The sequence below is a fragment of the Haematobia irritans genome, chromosome 2 (genome assembly GCF_050003625.1).
Source record: "Haematobia irritans isolate KBUSLIRL chromosome 2, ASM5000362v1, whole genome shotgun sequence".
Lineage (NCBI taxonomy): Eukaryota > Metazoa > Arthropoda > Insecta > Diptera > Muscidae > Haematobia > Haematobia irritans.
In genome coordinates this window covers 220,557,951-220,581,362 of record NC_134398.1, presented here as the reverse complement: position 1 = coordinate 220,581,362, position 23,412 = coordinate 220,557,951, and the positions used below count along the sequence as shown (strand labels likewise).

The 23,412-nt window shown below is 25.1% G+C and overlaps 1 protein-coding gene across 3 annotated transcripts in view; it reads left to right on the top strand.

The window, feature by feature from the left end:
• haf (leucine-rich repeat and fibronectin type-III domain-containing protein hattifattener) overlaps positions 1-23,412 on the top strand; it is a 481,095-nt gene that overhangs the window by 6,135 nt on the left and 451,548 nt on the right. For all 3 annotated transcript variants that reach the window (XR_012719793.1, XM_075297480.1, XM_075297482.1), the window contains exon 2: positions 20,659-20,945. The gene's annotated coding sequence lies outside the window, so the exon portion shown is untranslated. The remainder of the gene's footprint in view (positions 1-20,658; positions 20,946-23,412) is intronic.

The following is a 23,412-nucleotide window of genomic DNA, read 5'->3' as shown; positions in this document are numbered from 1 at the left end:
CACACATACCAACCATTAGCGTAGCTAGACAATTTTCCTAGCTGAAAATTTATAGACTGAAGTTATAGTTTCAATTAATGTTTTATTTCATAAAAATGAATAACAATATAGGCATCAAAATAACTCGACAATTAATTTATAATAAAGCAACTAAATGTAGTTCCACACTTTTCCCAGCAAAAAAATTGGGAGTTGTTCTAAAGGCACAGCTTTAAAAGCACTTCGAAAAATGTCCTCACAAAGAAGTTAATTATTTTAGCTACACAGGAAGTTTTTTACTTGATTTTTTTCATATTTTAATGCGTAATTTTTTGTTTTCTTTAAAAAAAAAGTAAGAATAAATAAAGTGGTACAAATTATTCAAATTTTGCCACAAAAATGCTAAATTCATTATAGAAATTTTTATAGAATTTTTGAAAATATTCGAGGGAAAACGTTTCAAACAAGCGTTAGACAGCATTAAAAATCATAAAAAATTTAAAAATTAATTATTTTGGAAAATATAACAAAAATTTTTAATCCACATTCAAAACACTGAATTTGGATCACAACTTAAGAAGTGATGCAAATTCATTGCAACGGCTGTTGAAACGGTGGGCATTCGTTCTATGACAATTTCATATCACATTCATCGCTTCTCCGCCAAGTTTGCACCACTTCCGGACCCAAAAAGAACATTTTCACTTCTTTTTGGCTATGCTTTTTTGCAGCATTATTAAGATATTAATTTATGAAAGAATAGTATCAATTACTATTTTTTTTTAATTAAATTGGCTAAACCAGACTAAACACAATAATAAAGGAGCTTTAGTTATTCAACTAAATCAAAAGTTCAACCACAGATTTATTTTATAAATATTCAGATTTCGGCAACTGCTACCACAACCAAAGTAATTCGATTGTGCATGAAAGTCTTCAGCGGAACTCTGTGCGGTTGTATATACTTGTTTAATTTTTAGAAAAATGTAAAATCGTAAATAGGTTTTCAAATTCTGGGGGGGGGGGGGGGCTAAAATTTTTCTGGGGAGGTCTAAGCCCCCTCCCCAGAGGCCTTCCTACGCTTATGATACCAACACATCCTTAATTATGCTCACATACACTCATTTGTTATAAAATCATTTATCTAACTAAAATAACACCAGCATTGACAACAATAAACAGTGGTAACCGCAATGAGAAACGGGCAGAAATTACCTTTTTAGTGGGGCAACAATTGTATATTTTTCCTCCTTTAGTCTTTCAATTCCCAATGATGTGGTGTGAGAGAGTATTTATGATGAAGTGGTGTTGTTGTGTGAGGCATAAGCATGTGGGTCTCAATGTGTTCGCTCAGGTGTTTGATGGAGGCTGTTCGAGTCTAAAGTGTTCTTTATGCGATGTATGCCACATCTCTTTGTTGTTGTTGGTTCTTTTGTTTGGTGTATATATAAAAAAAAAGAACGCGGTCAATTCACTTGATTCGCCTGTTTGCCAGCCTTCCTTTTGCGGGGCAAAATATCGACTGCCAGCCAGACTCAAGCAAGCAAGCAAACAATTCTGTGTGTGTGTGTTTTTTTTTGTATTTGAGCCAGCCAGTCGCTTTTGTGTTTAATTACCGTTAGCATTGTAACGTAACGTTTAGACACATTTTTAGAATATCTTGCTGGCATTACCGGCTACCACTGGCGTCCATATAGCAACAGCGACAAACTTCACCGGCTAGCACATGCATGAATGTTGTTATGCCACTACTTCCTTCGATCTGGAGTACAGCAAACGTCATCCTTCATTTCTAGCTTCTGATGATTTGTGATCTTTGCAGTTTGAACCAATTTCTATTCTACATTGGCAATAAATCATGTATGCATAGATATAAATGGCGCTGGGGGTTTATTAGAAAAGAAAATAGGCTACTAGTTTTTGTGTGGGGGTAATAGGCTTTGAAAATCTAGCGTAAAAAATCTAATTCAAAAGAGAAACTTTCTATGGAAATAAAATTTTGCCTAAAATCGCCGATGGATATAAAATTTTAGACAAAATTTAGACAAAAGAAGATTTTGATAGACATTTCTATAGAAATTAAATATGATAACCAAAATTAAATTATAAAAAAATAAAAAATAAAATTTTGTTCAAATTTACTTTAATAATAAAATTTTAAGGTCGAAAACCTATGTTGTTAGCACATATATTACCTGTTTATTTTCATAATTCATTATGATTGTAAATATATAAATAAATAAATAAAATAAAATTTTATACAATTTTCTATAGAAATAAAATTTTGAAAAAAAATTTCTATAGCAATAAAATATTGACAAAATATTTTATAGCAATAAAATTTTAACAAATGCAAAAATTTTCTATAGAAATAAAGTAAAATTACTACAAAAGTTTCTGAAGAAATATGATTTTGACAACATTTTGTAAAGAAAAAAATTTTTTGAAAAAAAATCTATTTCCACCAAACTTTCTAAAGAAATAAAATTTTGACAAAATTTTCTATAGAAATAAAACTTTGACAAAATTTTCTATAGAAATAAAATTTTGAAGAAATTTCCGATAGAAGTAAAATGTTGCCAGAAAAAATGTTCGACAGAAATAAAATGTTGAGAAAATTTTTGATAGGCATAACATTTTGGCAAAATTTTCTTTTTTTATTTATAGACTTTCACAAAATTTTCTATAGAAATAAAATTTTGATATAATTTTTCATAGAAATAAGATTTTGGCAAAATGTTCTATAGAAATAAAATGTTGACCCAATGGTCTATAGAAATAAAATTTTGAAAAAAAATTCAAGAAATAAAATTTTGATCAAATTTTCTATACACTGAAAAAATATTTACGTGATATTTTAAGATTAGGCAAGCTACATTTTAGGATGCGAAATTTACAAAGGAATTTAGGACAAATTTCTTTAAAATAATGAAATTTTAATTAAAATAAAGTTTATAATCTTGCTTCAAAAATTTGTTTAATAAAATTTAGCACACAAATTTTGTACATTTGCGTTCTTTTGTTGAAGTACCATGTCTTTTAACTAAGGTTAATTGTCCTTAAACTAAAGAAACACGTTTTTGATTTAAAGAAATTGTCGTTCAATTAACTGAAACATTGAAACTTTAGATTTAAGATAAAAACGCTTCAAATATAGGCTAAGACATATTTTGAGGATTTAGCGTCTTTGGTTTTAAGTTTTTTTTTTTGTTTTTTGGAATTAAGAAAACATTTTTTACTTTGAAGTATCCGTTATAATGTGGATTTTTAAACTGGTATTTGTTTGTATGTGAGTACCTATATTAATAAACCGCTTAAAGAGAATGATAAATGAGATCTGTATCTTAATTTTAATTTTATTGGTCCTAGATTTAAAGCCAGATAGGTCGCTAAAAATGTTCTTTATTTTAAAGAAGCCGCACCTTTGGCTTGGAATCAATGCCAAAATTCTTAAGTGAAGGTCAAAATCTTTGGATCCAAAAAAAATTTTGTTTTTTGATTGTAGATATAAAATGTTTACAAAAATTTTCTATTGAAACAAAATATTTCAAAACATTTTGTAAAGAAATAAAATTTTGATAAAAATTTTTATATAAACTAAATATTGCATGAAATATATATTTGAACAAAATAAAAAACAAAATTTTTGTCAAGTTTTTTTTTTTACAATTTCTTTAATAATGGAATTTTTTGATAAAATTTTGAAAAAAATGTCTATAGACATAATATTTTGCAACATTTTCTGTAGAAATAAAATTAAAAAGCAAAATGACTATATAAATACATATTTTTTTTACGAAATTTGTATAGAAATACAATTTAGACAAAATTTTCTATAGAAATAAAATTTTGAAAAAATTTTCTATAGAAATAAAATTTTGAAAAAATTTTCTAAAAAAAAAACTAAATTTTTAAAAAACTATACCTTGCTATTCTCAATGTCTGTTTCGAAAATTCAACGGATTTTTAATTCTATAATAAAGAAATGAACTTTTGACAAAATCTTCTATAAAAGTGAACTTTTTACAAACAATTTTCTAAAGAAATAAAGCTTTGACAACGTTTTTTGGGAAAATAAAATTTTGACAAATTTTCTATATAAAGAAAATTTTGGTAAAATTTGTTATAGAAATGAAATTTTAACAAAAATTTCTTTGTTTTATTATAAATAACAAACAAAAAATAACGTTTTGCCTAAATTTTATTTCATTTATTTTATTTTATTTTATTTATAGAAATAAAATGTTGGAAAAATTTTCTATAGAAATAAGATGTTGGCAAAATTGTCTATTGAAGTAAAATATTGACAATTTTCTATTAAAATAAAACTTTTACAAGATTTTCTTTCTTACAAGATTTTACAAAATTTTCTATAGACATAAAATTTTGACAAAAATTTCTATATAAATAAAAGATTTTCTTAGAAACAAAATTTGGTCAACAATTTTTACTAGAAATTAAATTTTAACAAAATTTTCTATAGAAATAAAATTTTGACATTTTCTAAGAAATAAAATTTGGTAAGATTTTCTTAGAAATATAATTTTGCCAAATTTTTTTATAGAAATAACATTTTGTTAAAATTATTTTAGAAATAAAATGTTGACCAAATTTTCTATTAAAAATTTTTCTATAAAAATAAATTTTTTGCAAAGTTTTCAATAGAAAAAAAATGTTGTCAACAATTTTTAATAGAAATTAAATAGAATAAAATTTTGACATTTTCTAAGAAATATTTTTTTTTAAGATTTTGCCAAATTTTTTATAGAAATAACATTTTGTTAAAATTTTCATAGAAATAAAATGTTGACCAAATTTTTCTATTAAAAATTGCTATATAAAAATATTTTTTTTTACAAAATTTTCTATAGAAATGAAATGTTGTCAACAATTTTTAATAGAAATTAAATAGAATAAAATTTTGACATTTTCTAAGAAATAAAATTTTATTAAGATTTTTCTTAGAAATAAAATTTTTACCAAATTTTTTATAGAAACAAAATTTTGATAAATATATCACTAGAAATTAAATTTTAACAAAATTTTGTATAGAAGTGTATTTTGTTAAGACTTCCTATGGAAATAAAGTAAAAATAATAATAAATATTTTTTAAATTAATTTTTTTAATTAATAAAATTTTGTCAAAAAGTTTGTGTAGGAATACATTTTTGCCAAAAATTTTATATAGAAATAAAATTTGGCAGAAAATTTTTAAAAGAGATACAATTTTGACAAAACTTTCAATAGAAAAAAATTTTGAAAAAAAAAATCAATTGAAAATGCAATGTTCAATAATTTGCCTAACTTTTCTCTCTGTGCCAATTTTGTGAATTCATTCGAAGAATTCACCAAATGTATGACTGACCACTCAAGTGTGGAATCGTGTTGATGGTAGTCTTTGAAATGGTGATTGGAGACTGGCATTGCTTATGCCAACCATCCGAATTATAATTTGACAAAATTTCTATAGAAATAAAATTTTGACAACATTTTCTATAGGGGGAAAAATTGTATAAAAAAGAAATTTTCTATAGAAATAAAATTTTGGCATAAATTTCTATATAAAACATCGTTGACAAACTTTTCTGACAACATTTTCTATAGGAAAAAAAAATTGCATAAAAAAGAAATTTTCTATAGAAATAAAATTTTGGCATAAATTTCTATAAAAAACATCGTTGACAAACTTTTCTGTAGAAAAAAAAATATGGAGAATATTTTCTATAGAAATAACATTTTGAGAAAATTTTCTATATAAATGAAATTTTACCACTAATGGTTTCATAGAAATGAAATTTTGGAAAAAAAATTTTATAAAAATAAAATTTTTACAAAATTTTCTATAGACACGAAGTTTTACCAAAATTTTTGTAATAGAAATGAAATTTCGATTTTTTTTATAATATTACAATTTTTACAAAGTTGGTAGAAATAAAATTTTTACAAAATTTTCTATAGAAATGAAGTTTTACCAACAATTTTGTAATAGAAATGAAATTTCGATTTTTTTATAAAATTAAAATTTTTGCAAAGTTTTATATAGAAATTAAATTTTGAAAAAAAAAATCTATACGCATAAACTTTTCGCAGAATTTTCTAATAAAACGTTGTATAAAATTTTGACAACATTTTCTTTAGAAATAAAATTTTAGTAAAATTTTTTATAGAAATTAAAGTTTATTAAAATTTTCTATAGAAATAAAATTAAATAAAATTTTATCGAAATATTTCTATATGTTCACATTCTTTTCTCTCTGTGTTTATTTCGTAAATTCAATCGAAGAAATCACCAAATGTTTGATTGACCACTCAAGTGTGGAATCGTGTAGATGATGGTCTTTAAATCAAAACGTTGATGGGCTACTGGCATTGCTGTTCAATCTTCATGCCAACCATTCGAATTTTCGTGGCTTCTTTGTAGATGGTTCAAATTTTGTGGTATTATTTGTTCACTTTTAATTAATTAACACGTTAGCGGTATTTCTAAAATTTCTGTCTCTATGTATGACTAAACCAGCGTATAATTGTTGATTTTCAATCTCAAATTAACAACTAAAACTAAAAGCAAAGCAAAAGTTTATATTTTTTAGGAGGGATTTAATGTCGATTGTGGATTTTTCGAAAGTGTGTCTTTAGAAGCGCTCCAAATAGTTTGTAGGAAAGAAAAATTCATTTAATATTATATTGCCCAAAGAAAATACTTAATGTACATTATAAATCATTGATAATGAGGTAGGTTTACATTTATTCGCAATATTGATGTTATGTGATAAAGGGGTGAAATTATAGAGCAGTGTTTCATATTTTTCGCATGTAATGGAAATAGTTTTTGCAAATAAATATTTTTTTGAATAATAAAAATAGAAATAATAACAGAAATACCCTATAGTTTGGTTTGAAAAAATTCAGTATAATGTGAATAATAACAAGTATATACGGCCGTAAGTTCGGCCAGGCCGAAGCTTATGTACCCTCCATCATGGATTGCGTAGAAACTTCTTCTAAACACTGCATTCCACAATCGAATTACTTAAGTTGCGGTAACGCTTGCCGATGGCAAGGTATCTTAAAACCTCCTAACACCATCTTCTAAATTGCATGTAAGTCCATACGTGATATATATGAAATCAAAAAAGATCGATCCAATACGTATATAATTCAGTTTGACAAAGTAGAAATAAAATTTTGACAAAATTTTCTACAGAAATAAAATTTTAACAAAATTTTCTACAGAAATAAAATTTTAACAAAATTTTCTATAAAAATAAAATTTTCACAAAATTTTCTATAGAAATAAAAATTTTGACAAAATTTTCTATAGAAAGAAAATTTTGACAAAATTTTCTATAGAAACAAAATTTTGACAAAAATTTCTATAGAACTAAAATCTTGGTAGATTATTTTTGGCTCGAGTGGCAACCATGATTATGAGAAGCGAATAAAATTTGAACAAAATTTTCTATAGAAATAAAATTTTGACAATGATGAAAATTTTATTATGAACCGAATAAAATTTTAACAAAATTTTCTCTAGAAATAAAATTTTGACAAAATTTTCTATAGAAATAAAATTTTGGTAGATTATTTTTGGATCTAGTGGCAACCATGATTATGAACCGATATGGACCAATTTTTGTGTGATTGGACCAATTTTGGTATGGTTGTTAGCGACCATATACTAACACCACGTTCCTAATTTGAACCGGATCGGATGAATTTTGCTCCTCCAAGAGGCTCCGGAGGTCAAATCTGGAGAATGTTTTATATGGGGGCTATATATAATTAAGGACCGATATGGACCAATTTTTGCATGGTTGTTAGAGACCATATACCAACATCATGTACCAAATTTCAGCCGGATCGGATGAAATTTTCTTCCCTTTGAGGCACCGCAAACCAAATCTGTGGATCGGTTTATATGGGGGGCTATATATAATTATGGACCGATGTGGACCAATTTTTGCACGATTGTTAGAGACCATATACCGACAGCATGTACCAAATTTCAGCCAGATCGGATGAAATATGCTTCTCTTAGAGGCTCCACAAGCCAAATCTGGGGATCGGTTTATATGGGGGCTATATATAATTAAAGACCGATATGGACCAATTTTTGCATGGTTGTTAGAGACCATATACCAACATCATGTACCAAATTTCAGCCGGATCGGATGAAATTTTCTTCCCTTTGAGGCTCCGCAAGCCAAATCTGGGGATCGGTTTATATGGGGGCTATATATAATTATGGACCGATGTGGACCAATTTTTGCATGGTTGTTAGAGACCATATACCAACACCATATACCAAATTTCAGCCGGATCGGATGAAATTTTCTTCCCTTTGAGGCTCCGCAAGCCAAATCTGGGGATCGGTTTATATGGGGGCTATATATAATTATGGACCGATGTGGACCAATTTTTGCATGGTTGTTAGAGACCATATACCAACTCCATGTACCAAATTTCAGCCGGATCGGATGAAATTTGCTTCTCTTTTAGGCTCCGCAAGCCAAATCTGGGGATCGGTTTGTATGGGGGCTATATATAATTATGGACCGATGTGGACCAATTTTTGCATGGTTGTTAGAGACCATATACCAACACCATGTACCAAATTTCAGCCGGATCGGATGAAATTTTCTTCCCTTTGAGGCTCCGCAAGCCAAATCTGGGGATCGGTTTATATGGGGGCTATATATAATTATGGACCGATGTGGACCAATTTTTGCGTGGTTGTTAGAGACCATATACCAACACCATGTACCAAATTTCAGCCGGATCGGATGAAATTTGCTTCTCTTTTAGGCTCCGCAAGCCAAATCTGGGGATCGGTTTATATGGGGGCTATATATAATTATGGACCGATGTGGACCAATTTTTGCATGGTTGTTAGAGACCATATACTAACACCATGTACCAAATTTCAGCCCGATCGGATAAAATATGCTTCTGTTAGAGGCTCCACAAGCCAAATCCGAGGGTCCCTTTATATGGGGGCTATACGTAAAAGTGGACCGATATGGCCCATTTTCAATACCATCCGACCTACATCGATAACAACTACTTGTGCCAAGTTTCAAGTCGATAGCTTGTTTCGTTCGGAAGTTAGCGTGATTTCAACAGACGGACGGACGGACGGACATGCTTAGATCGACTCAGAATTTCACCACGACCCAGAATATATATACTTTATGGGGTCTTAGAGCAATATTTCGATGTGTTACAAACGGAATGACAAAGTTAATATACCCCCATCCTATGATGGAGGGTATAAAAATACAGTATATAAGGTTTTAGATTGATTGAATTTTTTAATTATTTTTTAGAAATATTATGGGATGGCAATAGGAGGATTTTTATGTATTGGATAAAAGTCATAAAAATCATAATAAGCTACCCCTTGACCATATTATTTTTTTTAGCTGGAAGAAAAATATTGTTTCGAAGAAGCATATTACATTCTGACAATGTTCTTTAATTCGAATAAAAGTCTCTTCACGCAAAAAAATAATTCTTTCCTCCCAAACGAAATTTTAGACAAACAAAGTTCGTTTCTCATTTGCTTTTCGCTGTAAGGAAGTGTATTTGGAAGAAAAGTATATACTTTTTGTGATAAACGTTTATTCTTTTCCAGGATGTAAAAACAATTTCATAAAGACTAGCTCAAAAAAAAAACATTATTTTCTTGCTAATTGCATTGTCCCTCACATCTTTCTCACATCCACGAGGATTTTTAGTTCTTAACACCTTTTCCTGTAATACCAACAATGTAGAAGAAATTATACGATTTTATAAATTTTTAAAATTTTTTTTACTTTTCGCCTGGACGGAGAATCGAACCGCGGACCATGCACATTGTAAGCCAACACACTAACCACTGAGCTATGTACCTGTTATGGTCATCAATAGATAAATATCCATATAAGTTATATTTATATAGCATAGCTTGCGGCGCCCACGAACCGAATAAACAAAGTTTATTTAACAGAAACAAACATTTAGTTTGGCACCGTGGAGCAGTGGTAGCTACGTCCGACTCTCATGCCAAGGGTCGTGGGTTCGATCCCTGCTTCGACCAAAGTTTTTTTTTTTGCTTTTGTTTTTTTTTTTACATATATTCCAGATATATTCGGAAGATTCCGAAAAAATGTTCAACATTACATTGTACTATATTAAATTTTGAACTGTAAAATGTGTCTTATTAAAGACCTAAAGTCAGAAAAGAACAGTGTTTGATATAAACGAAATGGACTGTGTTGTTATTTCAAAAATAACTTTTTTTATTGAAAAAATAAAAATTTTGAAACAAACGAATTTTTTTGGTGATAAAAGTTAAAAATTTTCGAAGCAATTCAAAAAACTCTAACAAAAGAAAAACGTTTTCGGTACACGTTTTCCAAACGTTTTTTTTCTTTGCGTGTTCTTCACCATCGTAACATTTTTGGTGACAATCATCTTATTTTTATTCACGGGGCGAACACGTTTGCTGTGAAAATGCTATATGGTGGTTATACAAGGCTTCGATCATATTATTTTACTCTTCGAATATGTTCATGAGAACTATGAGTGTATATAACGAAAACCTCGCATCCGAATTATAAGGACACGAAATTTTAATGCTTCGATCATAATTTTATCAGCGTACGATATGGACGCATACACCTTCGTTTTGTTTGTATTTATGGCCGTATGCTCTTAATACTCGTATGACATAATAATTTTTGGTAGTTTTTTTTTTTTTGTTTTTTTTTAATATTTTTTCTTTTAATTTTATTTCTCAATTTATTCCTTTCATTTCATGCATTTGAGTTACTTTTATATTTTGATAAAAATCATTTATGGCTAAAAAAAGCCCCTCAGAATAGCAAACAGGTTGTTTCTGCAGTTAAGTGCTGCGTAACTCTGGATGGATGTCATGTGGCTTTGCTTTTGGGCTTTGTTGTTGGTTTGCCCGACTGCTTTTGGCATCCAGCCTGTTGCGGTTTTAACGTTTTCATTCAAGAGCCCCTAGTCCCCCTCCCCCCGCCACAACCAGCACTGGACACTTCAACAAACTTCTAAATTTACTGTGTGTGACTCAAAAGCCTCTCGACTCTTTGATGGTTAACCTGTTTTAGGACATTCTATATACCCGTAGTGGTAACACTACACTGTGGTGCATCGGGCCCAATGCATGGCCATCAGGTTTTTCGTTCACTGCCATTTTTGTATCTGCATCTAAAACGGTAACGACAACGACAGAAATGGGTCATGCCTAAGATCAGTTATAACAGCTAAATTCCAAATGCGTTGGCTATTGCATGAACGCATGTTGTGATATATTTATGGAATGCTCATAAAAAATCAAGTTAGAAATATGACATAAATGGATAAAGTCTAAATTTATTGAAATGTAGAACTGGGTAGATATTGTTTGATATTTTTTTTGGAAATGTGTGGACACTGTTTCAGTTGTAGTTTTTTTTATTTATTTTAATATTATTGTTCAGAGCAAAATATAAAACATGATATGGAAGAAGATTTCTGAATTTGCTAAATTCTAATGGAGAAAGCATAACAAAGTTCCCTGTAGAAATCAAAGCATACAGTACAGATGGTTTGATTTGAAAGAAAATTATATTTCTGTAGAAAAATTGAGTGCAGAAAAATTTTTATTGAGTGCAGAAAAAATTTTATGAAGTTTTATTTCTATGGAAAATTTTGTAAAAATTTTATTTCTGTAGAAAATTTTGTTAAAATTTGATGTAAAGACAATTTTGTTAAGATTTTATTTCTATACAAAATTTTGTCAACATTTCATTTCTAAAAAAAATTTTGTCAAGATTTTATTTCTATAGAAAATTTTGGCAAGATTTTATTTTTAAGAAATTTTTGCAAAATTTTATTTCTATAGAAAATTTTGTCAAAATTTTATTTCTATGCAAAATTTTGTCAAATTTTATTTCGATAGAAAATTTTGTTAAAATTTGATTTTAAAAAAAAATTTGGCAAAATGTTATTTCTAATTGTGCCAAAATTTTATTTCTATAGGAAATTTTGTCAAATTTTTATTTCTATAGAAATTTTTGTAAAATTTTATTTCTAAAGAAAATTATGTCAAAATTTGATTTCTAAAGACAATTTTGTAAAGATTTTATTTCTATAAAAAATTTTTGCAAAATTTTATTTCTAAAGAAAATTTTGTCAAAATTTGATTTCTAAAGACAATTTTGTCAAGATTTTATTTCTATAAAAAATTTTAGCAAAATTTTATTTCTAAAGAAAATGTTGACAAAATTTTATTTCTAACGAATGTTTTGGCAAAAATGTATTTCTATAGAAAATTTTGTCAAAAATTTATTTCGATGGAAATTTTTGTCAACATTGTATTTCTATAGAAAATTTTGTTAAAATTGTATTTCTTTAGGAAATTTTGTAAAAATTTTATTTCATTTTATTGAAAACCTACACAACAAGATTAAAATCTCAAAATTAAAGTGCAGGATTATAAATTTTAAAACATTTCCGACTTATAATAAATATATATAATAATTAAAATTTGAAGATAAAAAGAAAATAAAATAAAAATTATTATTAATATTAATTGAAAAAAAGTACAGAAAACTAATTTTAATATTTAAATACATCACATTCTTGATGATTGGAATTGTGAGTCAATATTATATCTACAAGCAAAATTTTAATATTAGATATTCCAATTGTGAAATAAATTTTGAATATTCTTTTTAAAAGATTATGCGTTGCTGATGCATTGTATATCGGATGATAGAGTGTTCCAGAGACGTATTGTGTCAATAAAGAACTGACATTCGGATACCAGACCTGTTCTTCTAAAGGCTATTATATTCCTAATTATTTCTACAGAAAATTTTGTTTCTATAGAAAATTTAGTCACAATTTTACTTCTATAGAAAATGTTGTCAAAATTTTATTTTTATGGAAATTTTTTGCAAAATTTTATTGCTATAGAAAATTTTGTCAAAATTTTATTTCTATAGAAAATTTGGTCAACATTTTATTGCTATAGAAAATTTTGTGAAAACTTTATTTCTATAGAAAAATTTTCAAATTTTTATTTCTATAGAAAATTGCAAAATTTTATTTATAAAGAAAGTTTTGGCAATATTTTATTTCTAAAGACAATTTTGGCAAAATTTTATTTTTAAAGAATATTTTGGCAACATTTTATTTCTAAAGACAATTTTGTTAAAATTTTATCTCTAAAGAAAATTTTGACATTTTATTTCTATAAAAAAATTTTCAAAATTTTATATCCATAAAAAATTTTGGCAACATTTTATTTCTGTAGAAAATTGGCAGCATTTTATTTCTATAGAAAATGTTGGCAAGTTTTTATTTCTGTAGAAACTTTTGTCATAATTTTGTTTAGATAGAAATTTTTGTAATTTTTTTTTTCTCTAAAAAATTTTGTCGACATTTGATTTCTATAGAAATTTTTGGCAAAATTTTATTTCTAAAAAAAATTTTGGTAAATTTTTATTTCTATAGAAAATTTTGTCAAAACCTATTTCTATAAAAAAATTTTTGTCAGGATCTTATTTCTACAAAAAATGTTCTAAAATTTTTTTCTATAGATAATTTTGTCAAAATTTTATTTCTATTAAAAGTTTTTTCTACACTTTATTTCTATAGACAATTGTGACAAAATTTTATTTCTATAAGCAATTTTGACAAAATTATATATTTGTAGAGACAATTTTGTCAAAATTCTATTTCTAAAGAAATGTTTGCAAAATGTTATTTCTATAGAAAATGTTGTCAAAATTTTATTTTTATAGAAAATTTTGTCAAAATTTTATTTTTATAGAAAATTTTTGCAAAATTTTATTTTTATAGAAAATTTTTGCAAAATTTTATTTCTAAAGAAAATTTTTGCAAAATTTTATTTCTAAAGAAAATTGTTGCAACATTTTATTGCTATAGAATATTTTGGCAAATTTTTATTTCTATAGAAAATTTTGTCAAAAATTTATTTCTATAGAAAATGTTTGTCAAAATTTTATTTCTATAGAAAATTTGGGAAAATTTTATTTCTATAGAAGATTTTGGCAAAACTTTATTTCTATAGAAAATTTTGTCAAAATTTGATTTCTAGAAAATTTTGTAAAAATTTTATTTCTATAGAAAATTTTGTCAAAATTTTATTTCTATAGAAAATTTTGGCAAAATTTTATTTCTATAAAAAAAATTTTGGCAACATTTTATTTCTATAGAAAATTTTGGGAATTTTTTATTTCTGTAGAAACTTTTGTCAAAATTATTTTTAGATAGAAATTTTTGTAAATTTTTTTTGCTCTAAAAAATTTTGTCGAAATTTGATTTCTATAGATAATTTTGGGAAAATTTTATTTCAAAAAAAATTTGGTAAATTTTTATTTCTATAGAAAATTTTGTCAAAACCTAATTTCTATAAAAAAATTTTGTCTGGATCTTATTTCTACAAAAAATTTTCTAACATTTTTTTGTCTATAGATAATTTTGTTAAAATTTTATTTCTGTAGAAGATTTTGTCAAAATTTTATTTCTATTAAAAGTTTTGTCTACACTTTATTTCTATAGACAATTTTGACAAAATTTTATTTCTATAAGCAATTTTGACAAAATTATATATTTGTAGAGACAATTTTTTCAAAATTCTATTTCTAAAGAAATGTTTGCAAAATGTTATTTCTATAGAAAATTTTGTCAAAATTTTATTTTTATAGAAAATTTTTGTCAAAATTTTATTTTTATAGAAAATTTTTGCAAAATTTTATTTCTAAAGAAAATTTTGTCAAAAGTTTATATCTATTGAAAATTCTGGCAAAATTTTATTTCTAAAGAAAATTGTTGCAACATTTTATTGCTATAGAATATTTTGGCAAATTTTTATTTCTATAGAAAATTTTGTCACAAATTTATTTCTCTGGAAATGTTTGTCAAAATTTTATTTCTATAGAAAATTTTGTAAAAGTATTTCTATACAAAATTTGTCAAAATTTCATTTTCATAGGAAATTTAAAAAAGAGGAAGTGAAATATAGACGTTCACTTCTTTATTTTGCCCAATTTCTATGTAAGGACGTACAACTCTACATTGGGATCTGAGGTTAATATTTCGATGCGTTACAAAGGGAATGACGTATCGTATGTTGTAGGGTATAAAAATCCCCAAATATAAATTTAATATTTTTCTATTATTTTTTGTTAAGGCGCCAAAAAAAAAAAAACAATACCAAAATACTCTTTATTAAAAAACTTGTCAAAGGCCATTTATTTTCTAACTAAACTTCCATATATCTCAATTTTTTTTATAAATTCAAAATAAAAATTAACTCATTTTTATTTTGGTTTGTAATAATTACCCAAAAATATTTTCTTTTAAAGACATGCCTGATTTTGTACTTTTTTTAGAAAACATTTTTGAATTGTTTTTTCCCCCAATTTTCCAACACCCTCTCTCGAATGATGTAAGCTCATGTCTTCCCTAATTTTTAACAATTTTTCATTATGATGATGTGAAATAAAAGCCCAAGAAATGTAACAATGACAAGTATATCTTTGAAATTAATGCACCTACTTATTTTTTACAGGTCTTTGTTACATGAGACTTGAGGGTATTACATAAAATATAAATTGGAGCCTAAATTCCCATGCAGTAATTTTCTCATAATAATTCACTTTATGACGTTTATTACAAATGGTTTAAGACAAGGCAAATGATTCATTGTCATTCAAAGAAAAAAAAAACAAATTAATAAAAATAAAGATACTACTTGTCCGAGTTAAACTGAGAAAGTCAATTCAATTCAGTTGAAATCATTTCATTTGCCCAAAAAAATATATGGAAAACTCTATATACGAATAATAGATTTTCTTGTAATCTTCAAAATATTTATCTTTAAATTTTTAAAAAATCTAGCCAAATCGTCTATTCGATTGTTTATAGTGACCAAAATTGACGTATCGAAATTTTACATTAAGTGATTTCACTTAAAAATGGGTATCATAACATGAAAGAAAAAATTGTTGGGCTAAGGTCAACTTGACTTTAATAATTTAGAAAAGTTCTTTAGATTTAATGAAATTGTCTTTAAATTTGTTGTCTTTTTGCATCTTGACTACAAAGCAAAAAATCGTTCAAATATAGGACACGTTTTTCAACACTATATTTTAAAGACGTTTTTTACTTGAAACATAGCATAATTTCTACTGGAAGTCGAGTCTTAATTTTGAAAATAGAGTTGTCGTTAACTCGTTTTTAAAGGACTTTCATAGCATATGAATAAAATAAACTGAACAAGCGAAAAATTAAAATTTGCTTCCTAGAAGCAAATACACAAAACCCAAATATAAAAGAGAATTGTGCCCTAAAAATATCCTTACTTGTATTCTCCGCTTCTTTGGCTCGTAATCAATACCAACATTTTTAAAGTAAAGACAAAATCTTTGGAACCGGGCATGCTTTTTTACAGTGTAGTTAAGCTAATCTTGTAGTATAGACAACGCATGGACAACAAATAAAACTTTGTCAAAATTTTATTTCTATAGAACATTTTGACAAAATTTTATTTCTATAGAATTTTTTTCAACATTTTTTGTCTATACATTTTTTTTCAAATTGTTATTTTTATAAATTTGTAAAATTGTAAATTTACTTGTTTGCGTATCAATTCATGGTTCTTTACTTCTAAATAAATTTCCCTGAAGACGAACATCGGAGATGTTTCGAATTATTGGAGGATATTTTTAAATATAAAACAACTCAACAAAACAACAACTTCTGTTTTTATGACATGACCTTAAGCCGAATTAAACAAATATAATTAACAATTTATAGGTCAACTACACCCAGAGAAGGAATCTGATCACCTCAAACATGTTCCAAGAGCAAAATGTTATTTTTAGGTGGTGACCATGTAACATGGTTTTCGCAACCATGTTATTTTCTCGGAAATCATGTATCTGATTTCGGCAAACAGATTATATTTGACGAGAAAATAACATTTTAGTGACAAACATGTTACATGGTCACTATACAAAAATAACATTTTGCTCTTGAAACATGTTTGAGGTGATCAAATTCCTTCTCTGCGTGCATCAAACAACAACAAAATTTTTTTTCTGTAGAAACTTTTGTCATAATTTTATTTCTATGGAATTTGTTTCCAAAATTTTATTTCTATAGATTTTTTTTCCAAAATTTTATTACTATTGTATTTTGTGAAAATTGTATTTCTATAGAATTTTTTTTTCAAAATTTTATTTCTACAGCAAATTTTGTTAAAATTGTATTTTTATAAAATATAAAAATGTTAATCCTATAGAAAATCTTGCCAAAACTAAACTTTTGTAAATTTTTTTATGTAGAAATTTATTCCAAAATTTATTTCTATAGAAAATTTTGTTAAAATTTTATTTCTATAGAAAATTGTGTCAAAATTTTATTTCTATAGAAAATTTTAAAATTTTATTTCTATAGAAAATTTCTATAAAAAATGTTGGCAAATTTTATTTCTATAGAAAATTTTGTCAAAATTTTTGATCTTAAATTTTATTTCTATAGAAATTAAAATTTTATTTCTATAAATTTTTTTTTCAAAATATTATTTCTATAAACAATTTTGCCAAATTTTATTTTTATAGAAAATTTTGTTAAAATTTAATTTCTATAGAAAATTTTGTCAGAATTTTATTTCTATAGCAAAATTTATTTCTATAGAAAATTTTGTCAAAATGTTATTTCTATATTTATTTCCATAGAAAATTTCTATAAAAAATTTTGCCACATTTTATTTTTATATAAAATTTGGGTCAAAATTTCTGATCGCAATTAAAATTTCTATAGAAAATTTTGTCAAAATATTATTTCTATAAACAATTTTGCCAAATTTTATTTTTATAGAAAATTTCGGTCAAAATTTCTGATCAATTTTCTAAAAATTTTATTTCTATAGACATAGAAATAGAATTTTGTTAAAATTTTATTTCTATAGAAAATTTTGTCAAAATTTTATTTCTATAGAAAATTTTTTCAAAATTTTATTTCTATAGAAAATTTTGTTAAAATTCTATTTCTATAGCAAATTTTGTTAAAATTCTATTTCTATAGCAAATTTTGTTAAAATTTTACTTCTATAGAAAATTGTGTCAAAATTTTATTTCTATAGAAAATTTTAAAATTTTATTTCTATAGAAAATTTCTATAAAAAATTTTGCCAAATTTTATTTTTATAGAAAATTTTGTCAAAATTTCTGATCTCAATTGAAATTTTGTTAAAATTTTATTTCTATAGAAAATTTTGTCAACATTTTATTTTTATAGCAAAATTTATTTCTATAGAAAGTTGTGTCAAAATGTTATTTCTATATTTATTTCCATAGAAAATTTCTATTAAAAATTTTGCCAGATTTTAGTTTTATAGAAAATTTGGGTCAGAATTTCTGATCTCAATTGAAATTTTGTTAAAATTTTATTTTTATAGAAAATTTTGTCAAAATATTATTTCTATAAACAATTTTGCCTAATTTTATTTTAATAGAAATTTTTGGCCAAAATTTCTGATCAATTTTCTCAAAATTTTATTTCTATAAATATTTTATACCAAAACTTTGTTAAAATTTTATTTCTATAGAAAATTTTGTCAAAATTTTATTTCTATAGAAAAATTTTTCAAAATTTTATTTCTATAGAAAAATTTGTCAAATTTTTATTTCTATAGAAAATGTTTTCCAAGATTTTATTTTTATAGAAATTTTTTTCCAAAATTTTATTTCTATAGAAAATTGTGTTAAAATTGTATTTCTATAGAAATAAATAATAATATGTTAAAATTCTATTTCTATAACAAATTTTGTTAAAATTCTATTTCTATAGAAAATTGTGTCAAAATTTTATTTCTATAGAAAATTTCTATAAAAAATTTTGCCAAATTTTATTTTTATAGAAAATTTTGTCAAAATTTCTGATCTCAATTGAAATTTTGTTAAAATTTTATTTCTATAGAAAATTTTGTCAAAATGTTATTTCTATATTTATTTCCATAGAAAATTTCTATAAAAAATTTTGCCAACTTTTACTTTTATTTCTGATCTCAATTGAAATTTTGTTAAAATTTTATTTCTATAGTAAATTTTGTCAAAATATTATTTCTATAAACAATTTTGCCAAATTTTATTTTTATAGAAAATTTTGGTCAAAATTTCTCATCAATTTTCTCAAAATTTTATTTCTATAGACATTTTATTCCAAAATTTTGTTAAAATTTTATTTCTATAGAAAATTTTGTCAAAATTTTATTTCTATAGAAATTTTTTTCAAAAATTTATTTCTATAGAACATTTTTTCAAAATTGTATTTCTATAGAAAATGTTTTCCAAGATTTTATTTCTATAGAAAATATTTTCCAAGATTTTATTTCTATAACAAATTTTGTCAAAATTGTATTTCTATAGACAATTTTGTGAAAATTTTATTTCTATAGAAAATTTTGTGAAAATTTTATTTCTATAAAAAATTTTGCCAAAATTTTATTGCTATAGAAAATTTTGTTTAAATTTTATTTCTATAGAAAATTTTGTCAAAAATTTTTGTTCTATAGATTTTTTTCCAAGATTTTATTTCTATAGAAAATTTTCTTAAAATTTTATTTCTATAGAACATTTTGTCAAAATTTTATTGCTATAGAAAATTTTGTCAAAAATTGTTGTTCTATAGACAATTTTCTTAAAATTTTATTTCTATAGAAAATTTTAGAAAAATTTTATTTCTATAGAAAATTTTAGAAAAATTTTATTTCTATAGAAAATTTTTGTGAAAATTGTATTTCTATAGAAAATTTTGTAAAATTTTAGTGCTATAGGAATTGTTTCCAAAATTTAAATTCTGTAGAAATTTTATCCAAGACTTTGTTTCTATAGGAAATTTTGTCAAAATTTTATTTCTATAGAAAATTTTCTCAAAATGTTATGTTTAAAGAAAATTTTTGCAAAATTTTATTTCTATTGGAAGTTCTTCGAAAATTTTATTTCTATAGAAATGTTTTCAAAAAAATTCTATAGAGGAAAATCCACCATAACATCAGTAATTCTATCAATCGACGTAACAGTAAGAAATTTACCATTTTTTGGTAGAATTCTGTCAACTGTGTTAGGGTTGCCATTTGCTTCTGTCGATCTAACTTCACAAACATTCTCAGTTTAAAAGTAACATTAGAAGAACATAATCATTTTGTAATAAACAAAATAATTATTTTTGTTTGGCCCACAAAACTCTGCGATTTTTTAATGTATGACAAGCTATTTCAGATTACAGAAAACAAAAGCATTGCTCCACAAAAAAAAGGAAAAGTTTTTCAATGGCATCGTGTCCCTTATCTAAAATCAGTCAAGCAATTATTTTGCCTATAACCCATAGTCATAAAGTTAAAAAATAAAAGTGGCCTGCAGTGAAAGCCATGGTCATAGCCATGTCTTACATTGTCTTAGCCTCCTAAGAAAGCCTCTAACAATTTTCTTTTTTCTTTTTTACCAACTAAATGTTCTCATTTAAAATGCTTCTTCTGAGGGAGTGTGGAGTTAATTTTAATTCTAATTTTTTTCTCAAACAAAACAATATAATCGCCCTTGCCATCAACAAAGGTTCTAACAGTTTTTTCTTCCTTGTTTTTTTTTTTACAGAAAATCTTAAAAAAATCCATCTACTGCGTTTGAAATATCCGATTAAAAGCCAAACAAGTTGTAGAAAAAGTGTTTACTTGCAACAACCAAAACAAAAAAAATTGGTTTTAATTTTTGTTTTCTTGTGAAGAAAAGGCCATTTAAACTGATATGAAAATCAGAAGAATTTGACAAACAAATTGGAGGGAAATCTTAGATTCGAAAAAAAAACATCATCCGGCTAGCCAGAAAATCGACTCCAACATCATAAGAGTGATACGTTTGTAAGAGGAACTTTGTCAAAAAAGGTAAGAAAAATTCACTTTTACGGACATAAAGTAAACAATTTTGATTACAATGGAGGAATAGAAAACAAAAACGATCATAACAAATGATAATGATGACATTAAAGGAAACAACTACTCTGAGTTTATAAAAAAAACCAGGAGCACGAAGGAAAACAAGAAGGTTCCAAGGAACCTGGAAATTTTGGGTTAATTAATGTTCGTTGGTCTAAAATTTCATTTGAAAGGAAAGTGCAATTTCTGACGTACTGTCTTTGCACTCTATGTTAGTAAATTAATTTTTCTATATAAGGCAATCAAAAAAAAAAAAAAAAATATATATATATATATACATATATTCGACTTGCATTTTATTTTAATCATTTGATTGTCTTTTTGTCTTTGCTTTTTGGTCATGTCTTCAAATGAAGGTCTACTGGTTACTAAATCTTCTTCTTTTCCGTTTACTTCTCTCTAAATGCGTGTATGCAATATTTGTGGAGGCAAATTTGTCGTTGGCGTTTTTGGTTATTTTCTGAAGTCAACTTTGGTCTTCTCAAACTCAATTAATTTATACCATATTTATCAGACTTAATCAGACATACACCTTTATCGAATTAAATGCAAGTTTGTATACAATATAGTTATGGGAAAATATTTCGCAAAGTACTAGATATTGTTTTGACAAGACACAAATGATTTTAATTAATCTTCATTCAATTTGTTGCCCTTGGAGTGACATAGATTGGCATCGAAAGGCCTAAATTGAAATGATCATTATCAACCATAACTGCATTCGAAAAAAATTGGAGGGAGTTTATTTCCTGTATTCAAAAAAAAAAAAAAAAAAATACCATCAAAATATTTCCAAAGATTGAAACTTAAAACTTTTCCAATTAAAAAATTCAAATGATTGAACATTTTTGAATTTTTTATTAAACATTTAATTGACACAATCAATTTTCTATTAAAGCTAAAAACAAAATCCGAGTGATTGAAAATATTTATGTTTTTAGTTTTGCCATCAACATCAAATAAAATATTAATTGGATCAATTTAAATAATAATTAAATTTTGCTAATGGAATTAATTTATTTTTTAATCGTGTATTTTTTATGCTCAATTTAAACTGTGATTGATACCAACATTTTCGTGATTGAGGACATTTGAAGTAAAAAAAAAAATAATTGGATCAATTAATTTCGTGATTGAATCTGAATTTATTTAAGTGTAGGTTATATCTACCAGTCCGTTCATCTGTGTAATGCAGGATAAAGAGCTATATTATTTTACTGTTTTTTATATAAATTTTATTGTTCAAAAGCACATCAAATTTTAAAATCAGTTTAGATTTGTTCTAATTTGCAACCTTTGGGGCGAATTATGGCCTTCAAATGCCCGACAAAGCATGCGTTATTTAGGCGTATTCCCGGCCGTCGTTTTGAGATGATCGACACTTTTGGTACTTTTTAGTGTCAGACCTAATCTTTAAATGCCCCAGGCTCCAACGGATTGAGATCACGGTTGCCATAGTTTAAAGAATTGTACCAAAATTTGTAGATTTTTTACTGTTTGGATGGTAGAATTCTTTATGGTTTTGTAGATTTTGCAAAATATTCCTCTTCAACTAAGATGTACTTCACAAATTACCTCTAGAAATAATTTTTTTTTTACAAAATTTTCTATAGAAATAATATTTTGACAAAATTTTGTTTAGTAATAAAATTTTGACAAAATTTTCCATAGAAATAAAATGTTGAAAAAATTTCCCACAGAAATAACATTTTGACAAAATTTTCCATAGAAATAAAATTTTGACAAAATTTTCCATAGAAATAAAATTTTTACAAAATTTTCCATAGAAATTAAATATTGACAAAATGTCCTATAGAAATAAAATTTTGACAAAATTTTCCATGGAAATAAAATATTGACAAAATGTCCTATAGAAATAAAATTGGGACAAAATTTTCTATAGAAATAAAATTTTGACAACATTTTCTATAGAAATAAAAGTTTTAGTAAATATTCTATAGAAATAAAATTCTTAGGAAATATTCTATAGACATTAAATTTTGAGAAATTGTCTATAAAATAGAAATAAAATTTTGAGAAAATTTTCTATAGAAATACAACTTTGAGAATATTTCTTATAGAAATAAAATTTTGAGAAAACTTTTTGTAGACAAAAAAAAAAAAAACATTGTGAAAAAATTTTCTATGGAAATAAAATTTTGCGAAAATATTCTATAGAAATAAAATTTTGAGAACATTTTCTATAAAAATAAACTTTTAAGGAAAAATTTATGTAGAACTAAAATTTTCGGAAAATTTTCTATAGAAATAAAATTTTGAGGAGATTTTCTCTAAGAATAAAATTTTGAGAAAATTTTTGATATAAATAAAATTTGACAAAATTTTCCATAGAAATAAAGTTTTCAGAAATAAAATTTTGACAAATTTTTCCATGGAAATAAAATTTTGACAAAAT